The sequence below is a fragment of the Neophocaena asiaeorientalis genome, unplaced genomic scaffold (assembly GCF_003031525.2).
Source record: "Neophocaena asiaeorientalis asiaeorientalis breed wild unplaced genomic scaffold, Neophocaena_asiaeorientalis_V1.1 scaffold85, whole genome shotgun sequence".
NCBI lineage: Eukaryota > Metazoa > Chordata > Mammalia > Artiodactyla > Phocoenidae > Neophocaena > Neophocaena asiaeorientalis.
The window spans coordinates 8,635,999-8,649,222 of NW_020174301.1; the positions used below are offsets into that span (position 1 = coordinate 8,635,999).

Sequence of the window (13,224 nt, forward strand, 5' to 3'; positions counted from 1 at the left end):
TATCCTAAGAGGACTGAGGGCGATTAAAAAACGTAGGCATAAAAAAAAGAAAAAAAAAGTAGGCATAGGTCTACATGATTATACTGGCATTTTAAAGCAATCAGTGTATTGGTCCTGTAGACTGTGGAGGGTACGTTTGATGAGGGTCAGAGTGGAATCAGGTGGACAAGTTCAGAAGCTGCCTCCAGGTGAGAAATAATGGTGGCTCAGACTTGGGAAGGAGGGGGAGATGGAGAAAAGTGGACAAATTCTAAATATGGGCTTAGATTGGGCTCCATATCAACTCAGCAGAGGCCAGAAGGAGACGGGTCCTAGGAGCAGGGTTGGGGGTGCTGGCCAGGAGGAAAGGGGTCTTGACAGGATGCCAAAAGCCCACACCCCTAATTTACCATCCTTCCAGGACCTTCCCTTGCACTCAGCTGATTGCCTTGTGCCAGTGAGTAAAAGCTCAGTTCCCAGGTCAGGCCCAACCGGAGTGACCAAGCGTCCAGTTTGCCTACGATTGAGGGGTTTCCCCGGACAAAGGACTTTCAGTGCTGGTCACCCTACGCCCAAAATCCACGTTGGCAGGGGAAGTCAACAGCCTTGGGAGGTAGCTTGGAAAGTGTAAGACACAATGTCCAGAGAATGGGCTGAATGCACATCCCCCTGGTTCTGGCAAACGGGAACACAGTTACTGAGCATCTCAGAGCCGCATCTCCACCTGCACACTATTCTCCTCTTACTCAGTGCTCCTATGACTACGGTCTCTCCTACAACAGTCTGTGAGGAGGACCAGCCACATATCATAGATGAGGAAATTGAGGCCTTGGATGGGGGGAAAGGGAGGCACTGTTAAATGGTTGGCCTGAGTCCCCCCAGCTAGGGAAGAGCCACGTAGAAGTCAAAGCCACACCTCCCACCTGTGGCACAGCTGCCCACGCCTCGCTGGGTGTGGAACCAGGAGTAGCCTTGGCCTAGGGATTTAGTGGGGAGACAAACGTGTTCCTCCGAGCCTGGCCTTAGCAAGCTCCCAGCCTAAAGGGGCAGAGAATGGCGTCCACAAACTGTGATGCCACAGGACAGCCTGAGCTCAGTGTGGGGACAAAAGAAGAAACATGGGGCCACGAGATCTCAGGAAGAAAGGGTGCAGGCAGAGGAGTCACTGAAGATGGACCCGGAAGGATTGATCAAACCCCTGTGTCTTCACCTGTGGCTCGAGGTGCATAGCCAGATCACCGCTTCCCCAACCCAGGGCAGCTTGGTGACATCACGGCCTCTCAGTCCCACCCCAGACCTACTGCATCAGTCTCTCCAAGGAATGGTGGCCCAGGGCTCCCTGTTTTTAGAGCTCAGCAAGCGGTTCAGATGATGACCCAGGTCTGCAAATGATCTCCAGCCAATTTCTGTGGCCCCTCCCAGCCACGTAAATATCTTGAAATACACATGAACCTCAGCAGGTTCTCAGTGGGCAGCCACCTTATGAGACCGGTAATGTTAATACACCCATTTCACAGCTTAGGAAACTGGCCCACACTAAGACAAGCTAGTTTATGGCTCATTTCACTTGGTCTTAATTCCACCCAGAACCCAAGTTGTCTCAAACCTGTGCTTCACATCTGTGCATTATTAAACTAATCCACAGGTGGGCAAACTTTTCCTGCAAAGGGCAAGAAAGTACATCTCAGGCTCCGTGGTCCACACAGCCTCTGATGCAGCAGCTTGACCCTGCCACAGCAGCACAAAAGCAGCCTTAGACATTATGTGAATGAGCAAAGCACAGCTGTGTTCTAATAAAACTTTATTGCTAGACACTGAAATTTGAATTTCATACATTTTACATCACAAAATATTTTTCTCCTCTTGATTTTTTTCCAATGATGAAATAAAATTCATATTTTATGGAAAGACAAAAAAACCCATAAAATTTTTCTCTGCCCATTTGGGCCTCCTCCCTCCCCTTTGGCGTATACTGTGCGCCTGCGTTATCCAGACCTCCTTAGGAGATAACACTCCTTCTTAATCTTGTAAAGGGTCACGATGACCCATAATTCCTTAGAAGATAACCTTCCTTCTTAATCTTGCAAGGGGTCACAATGACCCACTACTTCTTGTACCTCTGGATCTGGGTTGCGTAAACTGTCAATAGGTCATTTGTCTTAAAAATTATATAACTGTGCTTTGACCTCTCCGGGGCAGAGCCATCCTCAGGGCTTTCTGAGAGGCTGTCTCCCGGGTTATAATCTTCAGGTTGGCTCGAATAAAATTTTCCATTTCTTTCTTAGATTGACTACTGATTAATTTTTTCATCGATACCAACCATTTAAAAACATAAAAACCATCCTGGGGCATCCCTGGTGGCACAGTGGTTGAGAGTCCGCCTGCCGATGCAGGGGACGCGGGTTCGTGCCCCGGTCCGGGAGGATCCCACATGCCACGGAGTGGCTGGACCCGTGAGCCATGGCCGCTGAGATTGCGTGTCCGGAGCCTGTGCTCTGCAACGGGAGAGGCCACAACAGTGAGAGGCCCGCATACCACAAAAAAAAAAAAACACAAAAAGAAACCATTCTTAGCTCACAGGCCACACAAAAACAGGCATCAGGTCAGATTCGGCACAGGCCATAGTTGTGCCTGCCCTAATCCATCCACATATAGATGAGCAATGCTCCGTAGCAATGAGCTGGCGTATCCGGGCCCTGTGGGCAGTTTTGGTCTCCGACCCATCACTTCACTCTCCCACCCCTTGCCCTGCCCCGTGCTCCTCTTTGCTTGCCCAGCCTGTCCTCGGGCCTGCCCAGCCTGTCCTCTTTGACTCCCAGATTTGCACGCACCCCTCGGATCCCCAAGCATAGTCAGTACTAACCACTCTGCCACCTTGCCTTAACAAGTCTAGCCTGGGGGCCCCACTGCCCATTGTGCTTTCCAGAGATCAACACATCAATTGCCTACCACTCGGAAATTCAAGGTAAGGGCACCTATTTATTCTAAAAGAAAATCATATCCTCCCAGTCAGTTTGCAACCCACAGCCTAATGTGGGGAAGCATCCCCAGCCCTGGGTAAGCCTGTTGTCATAATCAAACAGTGTAGAAGTCACACCGGTTCCATCCTTTTCACAAACAGCCCCTGAAGCTCTAGTGTGACACTGAACTTTTTTTTCAGCGGATTATTTTAGCTACCAGCCAGTTCTGGGATCTCTCTTCCCTGGTCAAGTTCAAAGAGAATTCCAATGTGATTAAGTAAACATATGCAAGTAATAGATTTATGTGCTGCTGTGCTATTCTTTGTGATGCTGGCATTGGGGGTAGGGAATTATAACAGCTCCTGGGTGCTCAGCTTACTCCCTAAGAAATTAACTCATCAGGCCCCAATGTGGACGAAAGCACTTCTTGGGACATTTGAAATTCAAAGTGAAATGCATGTGTGGCTCTATCATTTGAAGAGGACAAGGGAGAGAAAGATCAGGGGGAGGCAATGATTTGAACATGAAAGGACGGGTGAGGGGTGAGCTGATGAATCTCTGCTGTTTGTGGATGCGTGTGGTTCGTGGAGAGAAGCGGAAACAAGTCAGGTATTTCTATCCATCACAGCTGAGAAACTGGACTGTAAATGGAACCTGGAGCAGTGAGCTGAAACTGCCCCACGTGGGCAGTTAATGGAAACATGGAGAGCTTTTCTCTCTTAACAAAGTACTCAAGCTATTATCTCAGCATACCCGCGGCGAGCGGGGACCACACAGGCGGCTGGGCTGCCCGGGGAGCTAGAGCCAAAATAAATTCCCTCTCAGCTCGGCAAGCAGATGCTCTGGTCCTGATCTGCCACCAGCAACAAATGATGTTTGGGACCCAAACCCTTCCCCAGCCACCCCTTCTTTACACCCCAGGGTACAGAGGCCCTTTAGGAAAACCATTAGTCAACAGATTCATTTCACAACCCTATCCCTGTACATGCCCCCATTTAATCCTCACAACCACCCTGCGAGGAGGGTTTATCATCACTCCACCTTGCACATGTGACAATCCCATCTTACAGAGAAGAAAACTGAGGCTCAGGGAGGTGATCAAGGCAGAGCGAGGGCTGGAAATCTGATCTCTCTTCCTTATGCCACGGAGACAGGACCCTCGGTCTCCTGCAATACACCATGCCTCAGCCCTCACATCAAACCCAAGCAACCTCTCAGCTCAAGACTCTCTGAGGATGGAGAAGTGGACCTGGCCTTGAACAGGAAAAAGACGGGGGAGGGGGCCTTATAAAAGCAAGTGGGGTCCCACTCTCATCTGAGTGAGAAGAGACTGCATGGCCGTGTCTGGAAACCCGCATGGTGTTCATGAGAGCTTTACGGGCATCAAAGTCGAGCTGCATCTTGAGAGAACCCATTCCATGGGAAAGGGAGCCTAGGCAGAAGCTCTTGGCCCAGTCAACAGATTCGCTGGAGGGGGAGACTCTGATTTCGGTGAGGGATTTGTTGTTTGCACTGGTTGGTCCCTCAGCCGGCCCCATGGATCCATGAAGGAACTTTACAGAGGGCAGAGTTGGTAAGAGAGAGGGAGCGTACCGTGTGCTCCTTAAGACTCAGGTTCTGAGGCCAGGCAGACTGAACCGATGCCTGCTGCCCCCTCCTAATACCCATGTGACCTGTGTAAGTCACTTGACTTCCCTGTGTGTATGTGGGATGAAGAAAATGAGTGATTTTGTGATTTTCTAATTCTATCGTTCTTGTATTCTTGGCATGAAAGAAAGGAGACACATGTAAGATAGAAGAAATCAGGTAAAAATCCTGCAGTTGAACTTGAATAGGAAGCATCAGTAAGTATCATGATGCATTTTATCTTTAACGAAAGAAAAGAACTAGTTCTGAGATTTACTCACGGAAAAGGCCCAGAAACAATCACCAACCCAAGAGAAATAAGCATCCCTCACACCCAGATAGCGCTTTTAAAATACCATTTCCTACTGGAAGGAACCAGGGCTACTTGGAGAAATGATTGGTTCCAGGACTGGCTCAGGAAATATACAAGATGAAACTAAGTCATCGAAGGGTCATGACAAAGGACTCAAGGGTCACTGGCTCAAGCTGAGAAAATCTGAGCATCCCTAAGGGTAATAACTGCCGTGGATCGAAACACACCAAACATACTTAAATCTATGAGCTCATTAATGGTGCTAAACCTAACTGGTTACCATCAGAGGATGCTAGAGAACCCACTTCTTATTTTGGAAACTGATAAAATTAAAGCAATCAAGCATTTAACCTATCTTTCCAGAAAGGACTGTGCCACTGAGGAAGCAAAGAGTTGATTGAGGGACATTTCTCATTATGGAAGTAACTGAGCTAATAAATAAAGAACAATGATAGAATTAGAATGTCCCATTTTGCAGTCCCTAATAAACTAATGGACCTAAGCATTGCTCCTCAATGGCTGCTAATATCACAGAGAGATAGAGATAGCTGCAGAGATAGAGACAGAGAGAGAGAATCAGACGTTAACTGCCTTCTGATAGAAGCACACAGCACCACCTATGAAGTAGTAATGACTAAAAAAAAAAAAAACGAACTTGAATCTGATCAAGCTTCTGGCTTCAACTACCAGTTTATAGGAAATACAGCAGAAGAGCATGTTAAAGGACACCAAGGGGCTGCGATCAGCAAAGCCCAGACTGGGGAAGCCCCACAAACAGCCTGGTTTCTTGTATGATTAAATTGCAAGAAGGAAAGAAACAGATGGAGGGGGAGACTGTAGAATAAAAGAACGACAAATTTAGAAACAAATGAACCAGTCACGACGTACGAAATTTTGCGGATCCTGATTCAGATAAGCAAACTGTTTAAAAAAGTTGACATCTGTGAGACAACTGGAAATTTGAACACGGACTTGGTATTGGACGATACTAAGAAATCATTACAGGGCTTCCCTGGTGGCGCAGTGGTTGAGAGTCTGCCTGCCGATGCAGGGGACACGGGTTTGTGCCCCGGTCTGGGAAGATCCCACATGAAAAAAAAAAAAAAAAAAAAGAAGAAATCATTACAAATTTCTTTTAGGGGTGGTAATTCTATTTGGGTATGTCTTTTTAGAAATATCCAATGCATCCTTATCTCAGACTCATACTGAAATGTTTACATGACTCTGCAGTTGAACTCTGAATAGTGTTGGCCACTGGAAAACCTCAGAGCCCAGGCTTCAGTGGGGGTGATGATGCCAATTCTGGGGTATCGGTGCCTGGTGGAAGATGGCCAATGCCTAGCGGAACCTTGGGAAGCCCATGGCGCCACCTGGTGGATGAGAACATGTTTAAGTTACCTCATGGGAAATGCTAGAGATGCTGTGCGTACAGCTGGGGTAGGATCAGGTTAGCTGGGATTATTGCTCGTAACATGGCTCTTCCATATGCACAGGCTGCTCGACAGAAATTCAGGCAGCATATTAGTTACCAAAAGGTGACAACTGCTCGTACCAACCTGCAAGGACTTTTTCTAAATACTCAAATTTCTTGGCAGTTTCCCGCAAGAAAAGAGAATCCAATGGCTTCTTCTGTTCAAGGTCACTTGAACCCTAGTATATTTGGGTTTAAATACACAGACGCTCCCTTTTCCTTAGAAAATTTTTCCCATATCAGTAGTGCTCAAACTTTGGAAGGCATCGGACTCACTTGTTAAAAATACAGGTTCTGGGTCATCCACCACCCCAGACCTTTATGGGTGGGTCTAGGAGAACCAGGGCCCTTAACAAACTCATAGAGCTCCAGGAAAGGCTCAAAAGAAGAAGAAGAAGGAAAAGCAGACCTCCCTCTCCCCTTGCCATTTGTTCAAACTCGGGACATTCGAAGCCCCTGTGCCTCTGTCCTGTAAGGCAGGTGCTCGCTCTGTGTCTCGAAGGTGCTGAAGCCTCGAGAGTGGGCCCAGATTACAGGCCCATGACCAAGGCCAGAAGACGGTCATGACGTTTCCCCGCTGTCCTGACCAGCTGATTACAGAATTTCCAAACTGCCCAGCTGCTCTATCTTCTTGTGGATCCAAGAAGAGGGAGGGACCACCTGATAGAATGATGACTTGGGGATGGGGATGGTTGATCTCTGAGGATGGAGCAGGCCCCTTCTTTATGCCCCAGACCTTGTGCAGGAAACAGAAGGCCTGGCCCCTGCCCCAAAGGGACTCAGAGTCTAATCAGCTTTACTTCATATCCTCTTCTTCATCCACCCTCCACTCCATCCTCACCTGGTCCTATCCTGGACCAGGGCTTCCTATCTCCCTTGGACCATCCCAGTAATACCTACTCCACCATCACCCACTGAAGCCCAGCCCCTGAGATCTTCCAGTGGCCAGCATTATTCAGGGTTCAATTACAGAGTCATTGTAAATATTTCAAGATGGGTCTGAGATAAGGATGCATCTGATGAGGACTCCTATTTCTTAAAAAAAAAAATCCATAATGGAATTCTCACTCCTAAATATAATTAACAATGATTGATTAATTTTACTAATCTTCTGAGCCTCTCACCTTTCCTAGCTGTCTTCTTTCTGTCTCACTTTCTTCCTAAAAAGAGGCAGGACCATGCTAGAGCCCCTGTTTGAAGTCCTCTTTGGTCTCCTTTTGGCCTCCAGAATAAAGTCTAAACCTCTTGGCCTGACACCAAAGATTCCCACCACCTGGCCTCAGCTCACCTCTTCAGCCTCCTCTCCCGGTCAGCTGTCCACATCTCCTGTGCTCCAGCCACCAGAACTTAACCACCTTCTCTGCTCACACCCCACACCATCTACCCACGCCACGTCGATCCTGGCAGTGCCTCAGCCAGGAGCATCCTCCCCCCTTCCAAGGCCCCATCACCCTCTACCACATTTTCCCTCGTGCTCCAGTTACAATGAAGTGCTCTCTCCACCCACAGCAGGTTACTTCGAACTGTACTATGACGTTTATTTCATCCTATCATGAACTCTGCATGTTGTTTTCCTCTTGGTCTAACTCCATCCCTCCCACTAGATGGAATGGCAGATCTCATTCATTCACTTCTGTCTTTCCCCCAATGCCTGCTTCAGTGCACGTTACCCAGCAGGTGCTATTTAATCTGTGTTTGTGGACTGACAAATAAATTGTCCTCTTGGGTGTTTTTATAAGAGAGCTTGTTCTCTAATAGTTCTTCAGGTGGTACTTGCACACATGCCAGCCATCACACATGCCCAGAGGGATGATCCTAGCGTTGACATGGAATCCCATGTTGAGGGCATGAAATGCCCATGCCCCAGCAAGGCAGTACTTTCTTGATATGGGGATAGTTTTAACTTCAGCATCCCGTTGATGGGAGACAATTGTTGTAGCCCACAGGCATCTTGCAGGCAGTGCCCAGCCAAAACAAGTTCTCCCTACTGAAATCTGAAAGGCTGAGAATCCCCTTCTGTGGCCCCGGGGGACGGCCACTGTCAGAGGAACTGCACCAGCTACAGATCCAGCCTGGAGTGGGTTTATGCACCAGCCAAGAGGAAGTGACACCAGCACAGCAGAAGTAAAACCCCCCATGCTCATTCAGTAGATTGGGGGCCCGACTCCGAAGCACCACCCACACCCAATAGGGCTAGGAGATCTCTGCCCTGAATACACCTACCCTGAACCGTGGAGGCTGACGGGGCCAGCCTGCCCCCCATCACACAGCAGCAGCGAGCAGCTAGGAAAGGGACCTGACCCCCTGCACTTCCTGGACTCACATCTTCCACTAATCACGGTGCAATTCGAGGTGTGGCTGACCCCATTCATTCCCCACCCCCTCCAACCAGAAGCATTTCACAGCATTCTCTCAAAAAGATCCAACTCTACAATTCTTACTGAGATTTTACTAACACTTTAGTGGGAAGACAAGGAAGACATTTTATACATCGCAAGGTGAAGCTCCATAAAAACCACCTTTAAAGATTCTCTGTTCTCTGCGTATGTCCCCCCAGCTTATCTCCTTCTGTCACTTCCCAAATTCTTCTATTGTCCTCAGCCCTGGCCTGAAACCCTATTGAGCAAAAAAGGCATTAAGCATCTATTGTAACTGACGTCTGTCCCTTGGTGGGGATAAGAATCCTCGCTCTCCATCCAGACACAGCTTCTCAGCTGCTGATCGAATTGTTATCCGTAAGTCCCTTCTCCCTCCCTGCAAAACAGTTTCCTTTGTGGAGGAGAGATTATGCTATTGAGGAATTAAGTTAGTCTTCACAGTGGTCCAATAAGTTGAGTTTTTCCCATCGATCAGGCACTGTGGAAGGAAAGCACTGACATGCGTGACTTCACGTAATGTCCCCAACGACCTTGAGAGGTAGGTACCCCCACTGTTAAGGTGAGAAATTTAGTCCCAGAGAGATTGAGCAATGAGCCCAATGTCAAACAGCTAGTAAATTAATGAAAGACAAGTCAATTTTTTTTAATGAGCAAAGATTTGAATAGACATTTCTCCGAAGTAGGTATCAAGTGGCCAATAAGTACATGAAAAGACACTCAAATCATCAGCCACTGGGGAAATGCAAATCAAAACCACAGTGAAATACCACTTCACACCCACAGGATGGCTACACTCAGAAAGACAGATAGTAGGTGTTGGCGAGGATATGGAAAAGTTGGAGCTCTCGTATGCTGTTGGTGGGAATGTAAAATGGTGCAGACACTTTGGCAAACAGTCTGGCAGTTCCTCAGAAAGAAAAATATAGGGAATTCCCTGGTGGTCCAGTGGTTAGGAAGTGGTGTGGCCAAAAACAAAAAAGGTAAATATAGAAGTGTCATATAACTCAGCAATTCCACTCCTAGATATCTACGCAAGAGAAATGAAAATACGTGTTCACCTAAAAACTGTACACAAATATTCATAGCAGCATTATTCATAATAGCCAAAAAGTAGAAACAACACAAATGTCCGTCAACTGATGAATGGAAAAATGAAATATGGTATATCCGTAAATTAAACATTATTCAGGCATAGTACTGATTCGTGCTACACAATATACACAAACCTTGAAATTATTATGCTAAGTAAAAGAAGACAAACACAAAAAGCGACATATTGTATGACTCCATTTACATGAAATGTCCAGAAAAGGCGAATCCATAGGGACAGAAAGTAGATCAGTGGCTGGCCGGGGGAGGGGAAACGGGAAGGATCTGCTTTGAGTGCAAAGTTATTTTTTTTTAATTTTTTGTCAGCACTGCACGGCATGTGGGATCTTAGTTCCTGGAACCCGTGCCCGCTGCAGTGGAGGCACAGAATCCTTTTTTTTTTGATATTTATTATGTTTATTCATAATTTGATTATGCTCGGTGGGCAGCACATCTCCAGGAGCCTCCCGGAGCCTGGGGATCTGAGCTACGGTCACAGACCATGCAGGAGGCTTCACTAGGGTTGGGAGGCTGCGGGTTTTCCCTGGTGCTTTCCCACGTGCTGACAGGGAAGGAGGAGAGGGTGCGAGCATCACCATTTCCTGAGTCAGGACTTTCTCCTTTCTACACTTCCTCCATGCCCTGTTAGTCATCACCATCATCCCCTGGAACAAAAATATCATGCTCCTCAAGCAGGGCAGCAAAGTTCTTGCTGATGAGCATCCCGACAGAGAGAACGGGGATCACAGGGAGAACACACGGAGCAGGGAGAAGGACCTTTCACCGGTTTGGGCAAAACGGCGCCGTTGAGAGTAACGGTGACTGACCTCATGGGACTGAGCCGCCACGTCCGCCGTCCGTCGGAGACCTCACCACCTTTCCTCGGGCTCAGCCGGCTCCGGAAAGCCCCAGATGCGACGGGTGCCAACGCGAGCCAGCGAGCCGCTCCGGACGCCGTCTCCCAGCTCCGTCCCTCGTCCGGGCACCTGGAAGCACGGAACCTTAACCACTGGACCGCCGGGGAAATCCCTGAGTGCAGCGAGTGATGCAAATGTTCTGGAATTAGACAGTGGTGATGGTCGCCAAGCCTCGTAAATATAATGAAAACCACTGAATTGTGCACTTTAAAACGGTGAATAGGGGCTTCCCCTGGTGGCGCCGTGGTTGAGAGTCCGCCTGCCGAGGCAGGGCACACGGGTTCGTGCCCCGGTCCGGGAAGATCCCACATGCCGCGGAGCGGCTGGGCCCGTGAGCCATGGCCGCTGGGCCTGCGCGTCCGGAGCCTGTGCTCCGCAACGGGAGAGGCCACAGCGGCGAGAGGCCCGCGTACCGCAAAAATAAATAAATTAATAAAAAAAAAAAAAAACGGTGAATACTATGGTATGTGAATTACATCTCAAAAACAAACCAACAAACAGCTGATAAAAAGCCAGCCAAGAGTCCAACCCAAGCCATCAGCCTCTTGGTCCCGCTCTGACACCCCTTAAAACGCCCATCGCAGCCTCACACCACCAGAGTCCCTCATGAGGAGAATCTCACACCCACATCCGCTGCTGAGGGGCAGCTGGCATGTTTTTACCGTGTGACTCTGGGGACAAGGCCCCACCCTTACAGCTAGCTGGGTGGGGGCGTGGCCTGGAACACCCCAGCCTGGCCAGAAACCTGTGACTTCACTCCACAGGACAGCCCAGGTCAGCCAGATCTCTCTCTCTCCCTCTCTCCCTGGAGTCTGGAACCGGAGAACGAGGGACTGAAGAGGTGAGCTGTGAGAGACGGACAGAGAGGGACATGGGGGAGGCCTGCACTCAGAGCAGCCCCGAGAGCTGGTGAGCAGGTGGAAGTCGGAGGAGGCAGCAAGGATGGATAAGCCAGGGAGGGCAGTCAGAAGAGAGCAGGAAGCGGCTGTCTTCTTCCTTCCCAAGGCTCTGTGGGCTCCTTGAGCCATACTCGAATTCCTGTTCTGATTCCGAGTCCCTGCGGTGTCTTTACAGTAGCCACCTCCTCAAGGGAGGTGTGTTCTTTGCACTGAAAAGAGCCTGATGACACCCAGCAGGCATTTGTGGACCCAGGTTGGATAGACCAGCTCCCCCAGATTCATGGCCTCAGGGATGGGTTCTTTCGTTTACAAAGAAAACAGCAGATCTCAATGGTCTCTTCTGGAGCCCAGCCGGGAGAGCATCGGGCCATCTGCCTGAGATTCCATATGTAGGACTCCAGGACCCATCTTAGATACTGGCCTCAGAAGCCCTTGCACCTGCCCGGCAACGAGAAGATAATACACAAGGTGTAGGTTCCCACAGTGCGGACCAGTTACCATCTTGGTATCATTCTTTACTTTCCTTTGTCTTCTGACTTATTTGCTATGATTTAGCCTCTGCAATCCCCTCAAGTTAACCCAATTTTTTACAGACCAACAATTGGTGTGGAATAATAAAGATAGTCAAACTAAATATCTTAGCTGGAGTGACCTTGAACTTATCAGTATTCTTCAAAGTAAGGAGAAGACATTTCACATCTCACTTTTAATGAGAAAAAAAAAAAACTGTTGCTGGAAATATTTACCTTTCATCTACTGCGCTGAGAGATGGGGGAGATTTGTCGGCTTTGATCTCCACTTGTTTAATTACCGGGAAATGAAGTGCGCGTGAGCCAGCAGGATCATGAAGTCTCACTCTTGCTGCAGAAGATGGCAGCTGGGGACCCAGCAGCCTGGCATTTTATTTTCCCAGATCAAAGCTGAACCAGCACCAGGATGGAAGAAGTATCCCGATGAGATGCGCCTGAAGAAGAACCAGGTGGCAGAGACTTGACCAAAGGGGTCACTGGACCAGCATCTCCCATGGGGTCTCCCCTTCTCGCCTCCCACCCTAAGAGAAGGGCACAGTGTAGTCCAGGGCCCTGTCTGGCCTGCCTGAGCCAAGTGTCTCCCCGCACACCACATGCCAGGCCCCAACTTGAGGCAAGCCCAGCACACCTGTGCACCCACGGCCTTAGTTCTGATCACTTTCAACACACTACTAGCACCTGACTCCACCTGTGCTGGACCTCCCAGCTACAACCTCAGGTTGGTCCTCTTCTAAGCCTCACCTGCACAGCTCAGGTGAGTGAACACCATCCCAAGGAAAAGACCAGGGGACCGAAAACAAGACAAAAGCTGGCCTTCTCCGTGGACTGCCCATGACATAGAAGCTGGAATTTGGCCTCTGGGCATGCAGGGGCTGATGGGTAACCACGGGATGAAGGTGGGTAACATGTGGGGGGGGGCACTGTCGGTTGTGATGGATAGCATCCCACCGTCCTTAGCACAGGAGTAACTCCACAATGCTCATCTCTAAACTGAGGGTGTTAAATGAGACTTTTTTTTTTTTTAGCGGTACGCGGGCCTCTCACTGTTGTGGCCTCTCCCAT

At 48.9% G+C, this 13,224-nt stretch overlaps 1 pseudogene; it reads right to left on the reverse strand.

Annotated features, from left to right (window-relative positions):
• Positions 1 to 10,461: 10,461 nt before the first annotated feature.
• Positions 10,462 to 12,931, reverse strand: LOC112406907 (essential MCU regulator, mitochondrial pseudogene; annotated as a pseudogene).
• Between the last annotated feature and the right edge of the window lie 293 nt (positions 12,932 to 13,224).